This window comes from Mus pahari, chromosome 22 (genome assembly GCF_900095145.1).
Source record: "Mus pahari chromosome 22, PAHARI_EIJ_v1.1, whole genome shotgun sequence".
Lineage (NCBI taxonomy): Eukaryota > Metazoa > Chordata > Mammalia > Rodentia > Muridae > Mus > Mus pahari.
Genome location: NC_034611.1, coordinates 22,427,114 through 22,441,168, shown reverse-complemented (window position 1 = coordinate 22,441,168; position 14,055 = coordinate 22,427,114).

Sequence of the window (14,055 nt, the reverse complement as noted above, 5' to 3'; positions counted from 1 at the left end):
ATAGGGAACTTTCAGGATAGCATTTGAAATGTAAATAACAAAAATAGTTATAATAATAATAATAAATAAAAAAAATCTGGAGCTTCAAGTAATGGACCTCCATATTAGGCCTTTGTCTGATGATGTTAATTGTTGTCATATTCATTTGCAGCAGAAAAGGCATCCTGTGTAGCTGTATCTAGGTAATAAATGATTGAGGTGTTTCTTAAAGTTGGTAAATTGACCCTCTCTTTCATGACTTACAAGCTTAAAAGAAATAGTTCTCGTCTATGTTTCCCTCTTTCCAAAAATCACAGTCTTTGTAGTCATCAAATAATCCTGCGTATTTTAATTCTATAATCATTATCTAACTACATCAAGACTGTCGACTTTGTGAGCATTTGGATTGTGAGTTATATAAAGCAAAACACAGTTGATGTTTATATTTTAATTCCTTTTATTTTGTGTGCTCCAAAGGGGCAAACAGACCATAAATACTGGTGCAGTTCCTGTTCCCATGCCTGCCTTACTTCAGAATCAGGACATCAAATAGAAAAACTTGTTTATAAACAGAAGGCTTTATTAGGTTAAATGACCCTTCAGGGTTCCTAAGGGCCAGAAGTAAACTCACAAATCCCACCATAGAATTTTCCAGTTGCTCATTCAAAAAGCCTTCCGTTAATGATGTCACACACTACCTTCAATTTGTTTTATCCCTCTGGGTTAAACAGGTAGACATCAAGCTGTTTTGTGTATATCTGTCTCCACTTTGGAGGGAGAGAAAAGGAAAGAGAGAGACACCAGAGGAAAGGAGAATGTCCTACTCCTAACACGCGCTGACCCCATCTCTGACTTGTTTACATTCTTCTTGCTTTCTGGAGATTATCAAGTCTAATTCAATTATTTAACTTTGAGTGTCCAAAATCCCCAACAAAATCATTCAATAACTTCAGCTTGCTTTTCTGAAACCACCTCTGGTTATTCTAAAAGGCACAATGCATTTCCCAGTGATGTATAAAAACATTTTAAAAGGTTATCCAGCAATGCCTAAAATATTTTTGTGGAAGGAAGCATAGCAGTGGTGCTGAAATTGTATGCCTCACATTACTATTTGACAAATATTTTTGAAGGCTAACTAGTTAGATCAGTTTGTGGAGTATTTGACGTTTGTGACTCCACATTTATTTCTTCTAAAGAATTCTGTAGATTAGGAGTCAGGGAACTCTTTCTGTCAAGTACCACTTTAGCCTTTGATAGTCCGGATTCTGTTAACAATCATTCGCTTTCATTTATACCACGAAAAAGTAGTCAAAGAAACCATATACGTGAATTGGTGTGATTATATATAAAACTATATTCACAATACAAGAAATAGATTTCATTTGGCTTCAATTTCTCTATCCTTGTTTTATATAAAGGAGTGATATCTATCTATCTATCTATCTGCCATCTGTCTCTGTCTGTCTGTCTGTCTGTCTGCCTGTCTGTCTACCTCTATATATTTCAAGGGCTTTAAAGTTTACCAGTCCATAATATATAGGATATTGAACTTATATGAAAGAAACATTTATTTTGACTCATGATTTCAGGGTCTTTGGTTTATAGTCATTTAGGTATGTTTCTTTGGACCAGTAGCAAAGCAGAAAATCATACCTAGGGCAGAGCTTCCCATCCTATGAACACTGGGTACCTACATAAAAGAGAAATTTGTCAAAAGTTCTATTATCACCTTTAGAGCTATTTACTTACCTATGTCAGAATAATGATACAAGCTGGTAATTCAAGCCTTAAAACAGTCTTCAGAGAATATTCAAAGTTTAAAATAAAACACCAAGCTGAACATACAGAGAAAAAGAAGGCAGCTCTGGGAGATGATCATTTTCTCTACTGCTTTCGGGTGTATGATAATTCAACTTGTCACGGTGGAGAATGTGCTATTCCAAGGTTAGACCAAGTGGGGGGTGTCAGTATTGTACCAGTGTTCTCTTGAGGTAAGTAAACTCTCACATGTGATAGGTGGTGTGCCTGATGCTCCATACCTCATGCTTCACCTCATCGCCAGCTTGTGAAAAGCAGACAGAAAGAGTTTCAGTTCTACAGCACCTTTGAAGTGTACGTTCCATTGACTTGAAGCCCTCCCATGAGGCTCCATCTAAAAGGTTACTGCACTTTCCGACAGCATCGTTCTGAGAACCATGGCTTCCATACACAGTCTTTGAAGGTCCCTGAAGATCCAAACACAAAACGAGCTTGAACTAACATGGCAAAAGTAAGCACAGGAGCATGAAATGGGAGGGACAGGGTAGAAGACAGCTGGGACAGCATGGTAGGAAAGCTGAGTGGCTATCCATCAAGTGACCAATGAAAGAAGAGACAGCCCATGTTTCCAGGGAAAAACAATTGGTTGGGATTAACCAGGCCACAGGGTGTAACTGTCACAATAACTAAGATCCATCAGGTAAAGGATCCTTAACATTCTAGGCCAATGACTCATCCCTTCGGTGATCCTCTTAAAACATTCCAGAAGCGATTTTTCAAAATGAAAAGTTTACAACAGAGGCACTCTTGAGTATCAAATAGTCACTGAGTAAAATACCTTTATATAAAAAAGTGAATTCACATGTGCTCATTTATTTCAAGAAAGCCTCAACATAATACTTTTACCTTTTTATCTTTTTTTTTTCCTTTTTATCATTCTGTACACTGCTCTATACGCTGGTTTCTTGTCAGCAATGCTGGTATACATGCCCAATTGCCCTAAAAGCTAGATTTCTAGAGCCCACATTTCTAGAGCTCTTTCTTTTTTATTATTATTGAAAACAAACAGGCAAGCAAACGTGCAAATACAAATATGCTAGCTTAGGCCTTGGAACAACTCATGTGAGTAAACACTTGAGGAGCTTAAGTCATCAGCAGTGTGGTGAATTTGCTTCTGTCTAAGAAGTGCCATTCATGTGTTTCACACTCATTGAACTCTGAAAAACAAAACAAAACAAAACAAAAACAAAAACACACAAAAAAAACCCCACAATTATTCACCTGTCCCTTGGAGCTTATGTATGGAATGTAGAATGTCTTAGACTTTAAAAATATTATTACTGCATTCTACATGTATGGCTGTTTTGTCTGCCTGTGCACATTTGCACCACCATATGTGTGCCTGGTACCCATGAATACCAGAAAAGGGAGTCAGATCACCAGGGACTGAGTTATGGATGGCAGTGAACCATGTGGGGTGCTCTGAAATCAGACATGGGTCTTAGTCATCATACTTAGACTTGTATGAGGTAGCAGCTTGTGCTCTTAATGGTCATGCTATCTTCCCAGTCAGATGTCTTAGACCTAAAAATTCAGGTCCCCTACACTTCTGTCTTTTGATTACAGCAAAATCTTGCCACAGCCAATTCCTACAGGCTTTATTTTGCAAATAACTGTAGTACTTCTCCCCACTCTCATTCTCTCTTGATAGTTTCCAACATTTGAGCCTCATTCCTGTCTTGTGATTTTTAATCCAGATTTCATATTTTAGCCCGAATACTTCTTTTAAAATGCAAATTGAACGAGTTTACTCTCTTCCCAAAGCCTCTTAGGAGTTCTCCATGGTTCCATGAAAATATTTATTAAGGGTGTCCTAAGGTATTCATGATTGCTCTTTGCCCAATAATCATTCCCTTCCCATCCTTTCTTTGCAGATTTGCAAGAATGATCATTTTAGTCCCCCCAAACAATGTCGTTTTGTGCTTAATATTGGTCCAGTATTTCTACATTCCCCTAGGAAAAGAAATCATTTAAATTTATTCGCATAATGTGCAGGAACTTCCAAGAGCCATCCCTGCTGATTTCTTCAGGCTCATCGCTCCCTAAGCCTCCCATCACTTCATAGACTCTCAGGCTTCCTTGGCTTGCAGAGCTGTTTATGCTTCCTGCACACCTCTCCCTCTTGTCCACCTGGTTCATTACACTGCATTCTAAATCTTCCTTTTTTTTTATTATTCCATAGTCCCTAAGGTATTTGAATAAACCAAGATGTGATTTTCTTCTATGTATTATTAGCTATGTCTTCAATACAACAACCAGGTGTTTAGATTTATTTACTGTAAATTCTTTCTCTTTTCATCATCTTAAGCAGACATAACTTTTCATTTTTAAACTGTTTTTTTTTTCCTGAAGGCCACATCATGTTAGTAACAAAAATCTATATTTCTTGAAAGAATGAGGAAGGACTGGATTTGAAAATAAAGAAAGCACACATAAATCAATGATTCATAGCACTACAAACAATAGGATACCTTCATTTTCCATGTTAGCGTAGTTAAAAGACTCAAATCCTCATGGTCACTAAAGGTTTGTACTGGTGAAGATACTGTATCAACCTAAGCAGCCACTGGGGGATAAATGGGCAAAGAGCATGTGCGGGTTGCTTAAACACACACACACACACACACACACACACACACACACACACACACAGCAGAATAGTACTCAGCATTAAAGAGTGATTCTTTCATTTGTGCCCATATGGTCAAATCTGGAAGACTATGCTAGGAAAAAAATGAGTCAGGCAGAGAAATACAAATAGGCATGATCTTACTTTTTCATAGAACCTGCAAAAGCTGTAAGAATATATAGGCAGAATGTACGATGGCTGCCAAATGCATGGGGGAGGAGATGGGGTGATATTGAGCAAATGACAAAAAAAAAAAATCGGTGACCAAAAATCAATACATCCTAGAGATTTCATGAATAGCATAGTGATGATGGTTGAGAATACTGTATTGAATGCTTAAAATAATCTCAGCACTTGGGAGGCAGAGGCAGGTGAATTTCTGAGTTTGAGGCCAGCCTGGTCTACAGAGTGAGCTCCAGGACAGCCAGGGCTACACAGAGAAACCCTGTCTCGAAAAACCAAAAAAAAAAAAAAAATAAATCCAATAAAAAGGGGGAAATGTGTGAAGTGGTGGTAGGTATGTCTGTAAATTGATGATGACAATTATTTCACTAATGTAGACACTTCAAAATATTACCTATCTCAAACAGCGAATTTCAAATTTGTTCCTTGTACTTCAAAAATATTGGAAAAAGAAATTTCTCTTCCTCTGCCTTTTGCTTTCAATGTTGAGAATTGCTAGGCCTGATACCGTCAGTCATCCTAGTCATTTGAGTAAGTATATCAAATATCACACAGCGTATATGTGCTTTATTCTTCTAAGTAATACACAATCTTCTACAATGCATTCCAGAAAGAGCCAGAAGCAAGTGTCACTTGAAGGTTGAATTCCTATTCAAGAACATACCTTCCTTAAATTAGTTATAGTTCAACAATTAACAACGGGAAAACATTTTGCCATTCATTCATTCATTCATTCATTCATAGATATTTATTTTCTTTTTATTTTGTCACTAGAAGAGTAGGGGGATGTCCCAAATAAGCTGCCCCCCCCCCCCTAGCTGAGGGTTGGTCAGACTTCCTTCTAGTTACCCTGGACTGTCACATAGAACTGTATTGTCTGAATTTTCTTTTTTAACCAGGTTGGTCATGGACTCTGGACAGCCTATGTCCTAATTCCATCTTGGCAGTTCTTCACAACATCTATTTTAACTTTAAGTTTCCATGCAGTGTGTGTGAGTGGGGAAAGGGTGTCTGTCTGTGGCCGGGGGAAGACAGTGGATCCCTTCCTCTGTCCTTGTCCACTGTATTACTTTAATACAGGCTGTCTCTGTGCATGCAAGTTAGGCTAGATGACCAGCAAGCTCTTGCGGTCCATCTGTCTCTGCCCTCTGAGGCAAGTGTTACAGACAAGTGCAAACGTGCCCTGTTTCTTATATGGGTGCTAGGGATTCAACTCAAAGTCTCCTGCTGCGATCATTGTCATCTACTGAGCATCTCCCTACTCCCCATAGTCTATTTTAGACTGGCTTCTACTTCCTCCCTCTGATTGTGTTTATCTATTTACCACAGCTCCTCATCTTAAAGAAATCCCTAGTTGAGCTCCTTTTCACCTCTGCTGATTCCTTAGCCCCTGTGTGTCTACTAGAAGCAGGCAGTGAGACTCTGGCTCCTACATATCAGCAGATAACTCATCCCAGGATAAGCCAGTGGAGGAGGGGAGACAAAAGCTGTATTCCCACGGTGGGGGCCCATCACAGTTATCCAGTCACTCGGAGGCTCGCTGACCATTCAGGTTCCTGGACCAACAGAATAAGAATATCAATTGACCCAACAGTCTATGAGATTCTTAAGCTGACAGAACCACGAGAACATATGTATAGTGATATATTTTTAAGTTTAACATTAAGAGGGTTTTAATTTGATACAACATATGGTTAAGCTGAATTCTCTCACACACACACAAAACAAAACAAAAAAAAATTTTCGACTGTGGTGGAGGTGCTTCTAAAACTGTAGATTAGCGCATTCCATAGCTTGAAGGAGAAACAGAATCTCAATATTACCTATCCTCAACAATATTTCATAATATACCCTGCTTATCAGAGCAGCTCAGGAAATAGACACTGCATTAAATGCCATTTTTGATCAAAAACTCCCAAAAAGCTGGAAAGTCAGGCAGAGCATTTGTGATTTGCACGTTTGATCTTTTTTTCCCAGTCCCAAAGGCAATCTCTATAATCAATTAGTGTTGTCTAAGAACACTGAAATTCCATCAGGCTCCAGCCTTAAGATTAATTGTGCGTGTGGCTTGGCCAATTTTACAGCATTATGGTGCCTCGAGGTTTTCATCTCTCGAATGGGAAGCACACTTTCAGAAATGTCTATATCAGTGGCTGATTGTAAACATAAACTATGACGCAGTGTGGAAAACTGTGAAGAACATTAGGCCCCTTCATATGCATCTTAGAATTTATACCAGGCATTTGTTGGCTTTCTCTCTCACTCTGTAACATTTAGTCAAACGGGTGTTTGTTTAAAAATCTATAAACCCTCATTATGGTCCTCAGTAATTTCCTCAATGACTGTAGAACGCAATATTGAACATATTTCCTGTAAAATGTATAGCCTTCTAAAGTTGATATTTTAAGAACTATTTCAATTTCTTGAACATTTATTTTATTGATATGTTATTAATTTTCTTTATCACTATAGTAGCAACATAATAGGATTAGCTATTTGGAAGAGGATTTCGTTAAGTCTACATTCCTATAGATGCTTTATTATTGTGTGAATATAGATTCACAGTCTGTATCTTTAGAAATATCTTTTTCTGACTGCATTTTAAAATGTGTGTGGTGTGTGTGTGTGTGTATATGTGTGTGTATGTGTGTATGAGTGTGTATGTGTGTGTATGTGTGTATGTGTGTGTATGTGTATGCGTGTGTATGTGTATGTGTGTGTATGTGTGTGTGGTGTGTGTGTGGTGTGTGTGTGTGGTGTGGTGTGTGTGCATGTGTGTGTATGTGTATGTGTGTGTATGTGTGTGTATCTGTGTATGTGGTGTGTGTGTATGTGTGTATGTGTGTGTATCTGTGTATGTGGTGTGTGTGTATGTGTGTATGATATGTGTGTGTATATGTATGTGTGTATATGTGTGTGTATGAGTGTGTTTGTGTGTGTGGTATGTGTGTATATGTGTGTATGTGTGTGTGTATATGTGTGTGTGTGTGTACTGTCTGTACTACCAACATGCTTACTTGGAGATTAAAGGATACTTTTAGAGGGTCAGTTCTCTCTGCTTTTCCTCCTCAGCCCATGTGGATCTTGAGGATTCAACTATTGGACTTTGTGGGAAGAGGTAACTCCATCCACTGAGCCATCTCATAGGCCCTTCCTTCATCCTTACATTTTACTGTTAGAGGGATTGGTTATTTGTGTGTCTTCTGTCTTTAGTTTTTCTTTTTTTCTTCTAGAACATAGATGAAGATGATCTGATGCTCTCTGCTATCCATGACATTTTATTTGTTTGGTCTAGACACAATGCCACCCCTTTCTATATTCTTACACTGCTTCAGTGGAAAAGAGAATGGACAAAGGGAATTGGTGGGAAACAGGAAGAAGAATGGCTCCAGCCTCCAGAAAGATGCTGTATGTTTCTCTTGTTGATTCAAGGATCCCATTTAAGGTCTTATCTCTTAGTGTGAGGAAGGAGGATAATTTTCAGGCACAGTTCCATTGAAAATTGGCTGAAAGTCAAGCACTGGATGAGATGCTGTGGGTGTCTTGAAGTCCATCTTCTATTAGATCAGCGTTCATTTGAAAGTACCCCAGTTTCTGCTCATCTAGTAAACTAACTCTATTAATGTTGCACTGTTGAGCAAATACAATGCTAGGGAGTTTACATATATTTGTCACAGTTCTGTAAAATGGCTATTGCTATTTCTTCGTCAGTAAACAGATCACTTAAGCTCCGAATTTAATCAACTTGCCTAAGCCAAATACCTACTAAAAAGAACTTCAATTAACCTAAAGTGAAGAACTAGACTGAAACTTAGTACTAAATGTTCCCAAATCTACTTATACACATAGTACCCAATGTCCCTGTTAGCCAATGTTTGAGATTTTGCATTCACTGGTAATAGGGCACTTTCTGAACTTCTCAGAGCCTGTCTAAAACAGAGGGTCCAGGGCACATGGTCCTTTTGGTGACTGGATTTGCTTTCCATTTCAGGAAAGGTTGTCACCCAAATCGTGACTTTCTCTCATTCTTGGGCACTCAAGAATTCACAACTCGATTCCCACCCACCGATTGTGTATTGCAGAGTGTATCGATCTAACAGTGTCTCCCAGTGCTTCCTGACAGTTATACTCCATTTGTTGTAGTGTTTCAAAGGAGTTCGGTTTCAAACTCGTGTCACTGAGATGTTTCTTTGGTTTGTAGTCCCTGGATTCCTGTGTGCATCAGTCTACAGGCAGAAATGTGTACTCAATAGTAATGTAAAGGATGGCTGACACTTATAGAATTGAAAAGAAATTCATTTTACCTGTGTTTAGGTCCTAGACCAAATAAATTATCTGGCATACAGTATGTAGTATTAGATTCTACAGGGGTGACACTTGGGAAGAAAATGTGGGCAATCACCCCCTTCTTTTGCACTTACTCACTCACTGAATTGTCTTGGGACATACTGTACCATATGCGTCCTAATGGTTATATTCATGCATCTTAAGTTATTAAACTCCACCAGTAAGAAACAGTGAAGGAAAGGGTTGGGGGCCAGTTGACTTCTGAGATCCCTGTACAGGGATAGGTGCCTCTGTTTTTTCTAAGGACGGGCATCTCTGGGTCTTCGTCTCACACAGTTTGAGACGTAAGGTCCCATGTTTAAATGACACAGCAACAAAACTTGAACGCTGAAAGCCAGTTGGAAAGTGAGTGTGCTCACGTCTCTCACGTCTCTCAGAGCTTGAGACAAAGGCCTCTATTACTTTAGGTTTCCTCCTCACAGTGCCCTGTCTTACTGAATCAGAGCATGTGCCCATCGTCTTACCAAAACGTAGGAAGAGAAGCTGGGACTTTTCTCTAATTTTTTTTTTTTTAAACTTCCTCACGAGATAAGAACCAAAATCTTATTAGTTCAAGGTCTTCTATTAATATTCTGGAATAAGCAGGCAGACTTGTGAAAGGTTCTATAAACCTTCAAATTGCCATTAGCTAATCAGAACCATTGTTCAGTGATCATTATCTTTTATTAAATGACCACTGAATCAGAAGGTTCATACTGCTTTTCAATTAAAATGTAGAATAGCCAGAAATGACTCAATAGCTCACAGAGCGGCAGCAACATGACCCAGCGAAGCAGCCATTACCCAGAGGTAATTGACCACTTAAGAACTTAAGTTAACTTCTCGATGCTGCCAGTTATTTCCCCTGATGTCATTTCTAAAGGTTTTTCCTACAGAAAGAACACTCTTACAAACAATATCCCCTGTAATAGGGTATTCAAGATAAAAATTGCATGGGATTTAAAAAATTCCATTAATGTTAACTGCTATTTTTCCTGTGTCGTTTATTAGGGATCCACACAATATCACATGGGATGAAGTGAGAAAGGGTGACAGCTATATAAAGACGACATGGAAGCTCAAGGCAGGGTTAGGGAAGGTTTGTATTTTCAATACAAATTTGCATACATTGGAGAAAATGAGTTTGCATGTGTGCTCAGACGCATGCAACTATGTGAAAAAAAAAACAAAAAACAAAAAAACAAAACAAAACAAACAAAAAAAAAAAAACCGAGGAATTTTGCTGGCATCAGCTAACTCATGGATAACCGGGATAGTGTTTGACTATTACTTTGGCTCCCCCAAATTGACTGCATCATCTTTTGAATTTTTCTGTTGTTTTTTCTGTTCCCTGGAAAGTGGGAAGAGCCTAAATATACCAACAGAGGACAGACTGGCTAACAAAGAGTTAAGTTTTCTATAAGAAAGAGAAACACAGTTAAATACTACATCACAAATTACCATTTTTATGTTACCACCCCACCATGACTTTAGCACTAAGCCTGCTCCATCTTCACACTCTCATTAGGGTATAATGCATATTCATGGTCCTGATTATATAGCCACTTTCTTGACTTGTTTTAATTGTGCATAAAGACACTGTGACAGGAGACCTGACCTTTTCAAGATCATTTTCTCTCCATTGCTTTTCACAAAGCTATTAACTTGTCTCCTTCCCAAAGATTGCAATAATTTATTTCCCATTAATAAAAAATTCCTGGTGCCATGCAAATTAAAATTTATTCAGCAAATAGAATTCTTTGGATTATGTTCTAATGGCTTTAAATACTTCCAGCTTAGGAAGAAAAATAATATTAATGGGTGCAGACTGAGTGCATAATTGCATACATTGGAGAAAAAAATGAATATACAACCAACTCACCTCACATCAATTACCCAGAAGACATACTTTAATTCTTTTTTTTTTTCAAAAAATATATTAAATAATTTATTTCAGGGGGTGCTATTAGGGCCCCGAAATTATCCCTATTATTTGAAAGGCTCAGCTTATGTGTATAAACAACACATGGTAGGTAAGAAAATCAGATTGAGTTAAGAAAATACATATAGTGTAAATGAGATTATTTAAGGGGGTCACTTAGGTAAAGCTGTGACTGAATGGTGCTACAATGTAAGGGCAGAAATGGCATATGGGAATTGTATTTCTCTCTTGCTAAGAGGTGTCTATCTTTCTTTTTTCAATCAAGAGTACTCCAGGAGTGGATGTAACTTGTAGAGAATATTCCTTTCTGACCAATTATCCTTGAGAGAGCTATATCTTCATTAGGCTATATGTACTTCCCCCTTTCCTTGTATTTTATGTTAACATTATAAAACTGAGGTATTAAGATATTTATATACAAATATTTCAGACCTAAACGGCTATGGCTAGCCTGCAATTACTGTCAAGGGGTTTAATATGGATGAAATATCCTTGCCGCCTGCGTGAAGGATGACATTTCAACTTTGAGCTATCATAACCATAACTCCGTCAGCCTGTCACATGGAATGCTTGGGGCAAGAGGGAATAGAAAACCTAAGAGAGCAGTGGCTACTTGAAGGGTTCCGACCCCAGCGAAGTTCTTTGGGTGTTTCCTTTATAGCCTAGGAATTTAGAGAAGGAAGGTAATTGAGATAATCCATTCAAAGTTAAGCCATAGTGGACATTTTCTTTTTTTTTTTAAGTGGGGACTTTATTATTGGATCCAGTGTAATTTTAAAGACTCACTTCTGTCCATCTTTCACAATGGACGGGGAAACCAGAGTAAGAGCTGCAGCATGCCATTTTTCAGATAAGGAAACGCAAGACCATAAAAGGCAATTTAATGGTCAGGGTTATAAAATATACCTAAATGTAGTGGCCCTTCCTACGCGCCTGACAATTTAATCCCAATCAAATAGATTATCAGCTGAGTTAGATTGTCAGTGAGTAGGCTGTGATACTGGCCCCGGGAGAACAGCCAGCAATTCCTGCAGGCAGTTGGGTTCTCATGACTCAGCAATGGGTGCTGTTGGTATCTAGCAGGTGGGTGGCAAGGCTTCCAAGGATGCACACGGCAGCCCTGTGCAACCAGAGCCATTGATCCAAAGCACCTTCCGTACACCGATGAGCCATCAGAAGAACTTTCTAAATAAAATGCTTTGTGGAAACTTCCAATTTTAGCCTGTCTGGAAAGTGATGATCATGATTTGGCAAAGAAATGGAAAAAAAAAAATATGTAAAGGAGTTCAAAGGCAGAAAACAAAAGCAAAACTTGTCCGGGAAAAGCGAGAAAGTGGGCCTATCAAATAAAGATTAAAGAATAAGAGGAAAAGGTTTCTTTGATAATGAAGAAAAGGAACTAACATACCCAGCAGATTAAAATTCTAAAATTATTCCTCAGAAATAAAAATGAAGGGCGATGCGACTCATTGAACACATAGACAAATCTGTTGGTTATGGCAGAAATGAAGACAAAGTATTCTGTACAATTAGAGGAAAGAAATGTAATAGGATGTGTGTGTGTGTGTGTGTGTGTGTGTGTATGTGTGTGTGCACTCACTCTATAAGTATAGTCAATCTTGAAAACAGGAAAAGAGAAGGGTGGAATAAGAAGGTGGCCAGGTCAGGGGAGAGGACAAAGTCAGCTCTCATGGTAGATGAAGTTGAAAACAGAATCTGTGAGACGGAATTTGACCTTCACTCTGACGCCTACCATGTTCTGCAATCCGCTTGGTTAGGATGATACTTTATAACCCATCCAATCAGTATCACAGAAGTGCTGCAAAACATTCTGGTTCTTATCAAACCAAGGTAGTCTTAGGGTTTTGCAACCTTAAGTAGGAAATTAAAATTAGTACGATTTAAGATTGTGTGTGTGTGTGTGTGTGTGTGTGTGTGTTAAGACAGACCTAGTCTTCTTCAAAGAAAACATTTTCAAAAATTTACAGACACTTCTGCTAGGCTCTGGCCAACAGCTTCCTAGAAAGAGCTTTATTTATCACTGACCACCCATACCTCTGAAAGAAGCCTGCTGCTCCACTCCCCTCCTTCCCCTTCCCTCTTTCCCTCCTCTCCCTCTCCTTTTCTCTCTCCATCCATCTGTCTCTGTCTCTTTTTATCTCTCTCTGTGTCTCTGTGTCTCTCCCTCCCTCTCTCTCCCCATGTAGTCCAGACCGTCTTTTTTCTTTCTTTCTGCCCTTCTCCCTGCTTTCTCTGCATCCCTTCCCCAGGTACCTACTCCCATCTCCCAATAAATCTTCTAAATAAATAAATCAATAAAGATTATAACATCTTGGCTAGGGAGATGGCTCAGTGAGTAAAATCCTTTCTTCAAAAGCAGGATATGAGTTCATATCCTGAGCTACCACATAAAAGCACTGGCATGGGACTAGAGTTGGAAACACTTTTTGCTGACCAATAAAATTAGGCAAATTGGCAAGATACAATTTCAGTCAAGAGATGGTCTCAAAAAATAAGGTAGGGTGTGATTGAGAAAGACATCCAATGACAAACTCTGGTCTTCACATGTGTGCATACATTGGCACACATGTGAGCATGTGTCGGCACACAAACACACACACACACACACACACACAATGTTATGTATATTGTACACACGAATGCATATCCCTAATTAACCAACATTGCTAACCCATCAAGTGCAGCTTAGGAAGAAAGACCAGTGAAATACCAGAGATTGAGAAGTCCAAGCAAGAAGAGGGCAGGAAGCCCGTCATTTCTAGCTCTTATACATCTAGATTGTGAGCTTCCCCAAACTTATCCAGACATCATTTACCTCCCTGATAGACCAGGAGCAATAATATCTATAAGCAGCAATGGCATTAAATACAATAAAAGCTAGTCCAGTCCAGGTTCAGATCAAAGGGAGTGGATATCCTGACCAATCAAAATGGACACACCTCTAAACCATCCCTATCCAAGTGGCTCAAGAGAAGTAAGCAGCCACTTACGTCCATGACTATCCGAGTAATACCAGAGGGGCTATAACACCAACCTTTGTTCAATCATCCACTACTTTGGGGTTCTACCTACACAGTCAAATCTCCAATCTTAGCCTGGAAGATGTAGGTTTTCAATTTTAGATTGTTGCTGGACAATCTGGCTAGTCACCTCTTCC